Source organism: Ovis canadensis, chromosome 23, assembly GCF_042477335.2.
Source record: "Ovis canadensis isolate MfBH-ARS-UI-01 breed Bighorn chromosome 23, ARS-UI_OviCan_v2, whole genome shotgun sequence".
Lineage (NCBI taxonomy): Eukaryota > Metazoa > Chordata > Mammalia > Artiodactyla > Bovidae > Ovis > Ovis canadensis.
In genome coordinates, this window is record NC_091267.1 from 46279420 (window position 1) to 46281738 (window position 2319).

At 53.6% G+C, this 2319-nt stretch overlaps 1 non-coding gene across 1 annotated transcript; it reads left to right on the forward strand.

Moving 5' to 3' along the window:
- The first annotated feature begins 1997 nt into the window (after window positions 1-1997).
- On the forward strand, window positions 1998-2070 carry TRNAW-CCA (transfer RNA tryptophan (anticodon CCA)). Its single transcript has one exon. It is a non-coding gene; the product is annotated as a tRNA-Trp (tRNA).
- Window positions 2071-2319: the final 249 nt, after the last annotated feature.

Genomic DNA, 2319 nt, shown 5'->3' on the forward strand with positions numbered 1-2319 from the left:
CCAAGCTTTCTGTCTTCACAAGGACACTGATCTTGTTGGACTAGGGCCCACACTAATGACCTCATTTCAACTCGATGAGCTCTGCAATATACCACTGTGGTAACACAAGTGGTAAAGAACCATCTTGCCAGTATAGGAGACATAAGAGATGCGGGTTTGATCCCTTGGTTGGGAAGATCCCCTGAAGGAGGAATTGGCTACCCACTCCAGTATTCTTGCCTGGAGAATCGCATGGACAGAGGAGCCTGGTGGGCTACAGTCCATGGGGTCGCAAAGAGTTGGACATGACTGAGTGACTTAGCATGCGTGCATGCAACATCCTCCCAATCTCCAAATAAGGTCACATGCTGAGGTACTGGGTGGTTAGGACTTGAACATATGAATTTGGGAGGGGACTACAGCTCACCCCATAACCAGCATCACCTTCTCTCTACTATTTTGGAGATGTGTCTGGTGGTGTGCAGTCTCATGGGGAGGGAGGCACTGATGGTGGGACTGTGATAGAGGCGTGCTGTGGTGACCGGGGTGTGAAGGGGCCACCGTTTAGGCTAACCAGTGGGACAGCTCCCAGTGGCTGACCTTATGACCCACTCTCCAGTCTCCAAAAGCTCTTCAATTACACCCAATAGATTCCTCTCCGACTTAAGAAAGCTGAAGTGTGTTCCTGTGGCTTGTAACGAAGAAACTCGATACTCAAACGCTGCGCTGAAATTGGGAAGGGTATTGCACGGGCCCTGAATTCCATGCCCTCCCCAACTCCCCTTGGCCCCCTTCTGCTGGCTGGGCCCTGCTGCTTGCTTCTCGCTATAGTCTCATTTCTGGCATCATTGACAGACAGTTTCCCCGAGAGTGGGGTGCTGGTACACTGTTTCTGGGCCACTATGGGGGCAGCTCTGCTGCCCAACCCAGGCCTCCGAGGAGCCTGCAAGGAGCTGGCCCTTCCCATCACTCGAAGGCTTGCGTGACGCCCCTGCCACCTTTCTGGCGGGGGAGGGTGGTGCAGAAGATGGCTGTCCCATGGCATCTCGGAGGGGGTGGGTGACAACCGAATGGAGGGAGAGCCGAATCCCGTGCCACCAGCTTAGACCGGCGAGAGTCAAGATGGCGGAAGCCAGAGGATGAACTCCTGGCCCTTCCTCCCGGTGACCCACAACCCCAAATGCAGAGGTGCCGTCCGGCCTCCCCGTCGAGTCCTGCCGGCTGAGGGTCAGGCGTGATTTCTGTGGCTCGCGTGGCCAGCGTGGCAGAACCTCCACCCGCACCTGCTTCCGCGCTCTCCTTGACTCACTTCCTTTCTCCCTTACTCGCCCTCCTGGAACAAAGCTGTACACTTTAAGCTTTGCCTCGGGCTCTGCTTTCCATCCATTTTGATTCCCAAAAAACCTTGCGAGAAGGCTTTGGTTCAAGAGCTGGGAAGGCACAGGAGAAACCATGTCTTCATACCCCTGTGACCACAGCCCCAAACCACACCTGGGACCCAAAGACAGGACGAGCCCCAGGGCAGGCCACCAGGAACCACAAGCAATGAGGCTGGGGGTATTACGAAAACATCAGTTATGTCAGAGCCACTAGGAGAACCCAGGCGCTCACCCAAATGATGCAGGATGTCCGGCGGAAAACAAAAGAGCTTTCACCTGAGCCAGCCATGGGCAGGCAGCTGTGAAAATGGGGCCAGAGCCACATGTGTGTACTTAAAAGGGTGTGGCTTCTTTGCCCCTAATTGCAGGTTCCTGAGGAGCAGGAGGGAAGTCATTTCTGCCTCTGTACAGTAGCTCCCCACTTCAGTCCTCCCGAGAGCTCCTCTCTCTCCACTTAAACCAGCTCAACGCTGACAGTCTGCACAGCAACGCTGCACCACGGAGATCCTCAGAAATGCAAACTCCGTGAAGCAGTTATTCCTGCTACACAAATGGTGACCCCTTAGGCTACTCAGAGCTCTGTAGATGTAATTATAAACTCTTAGTGCTTCTTTTTGTTTTCAGTGAGGTTCAAGAAATTCCCTGGTGGCTCAGAGGTTAAAGCGTCTGCCTCCAATGCAGGAGACCCGGGTTCGATCCCTGGGTCAGGAAGATCCCCTGGAGAAGGAAATGGCAACCCACTCCAGTATTCTTGCCTGGAGAATCCCATGGATGGAGGAGCCTGGTGGGCTACAGTCCACGGGGTCGCAAAGAGTCGGACACGACTGAGCGACTTCACCTTCACCTTCAAGTAGTCTGAAAAAAATTAATAAAAACTGGCATTTGGGACAACCAAGGACAAAAAAATAAATGAGAGGGAATTCCAGAAGCAAAGACAGTCCTGTCATCTATTAGCTCTAAG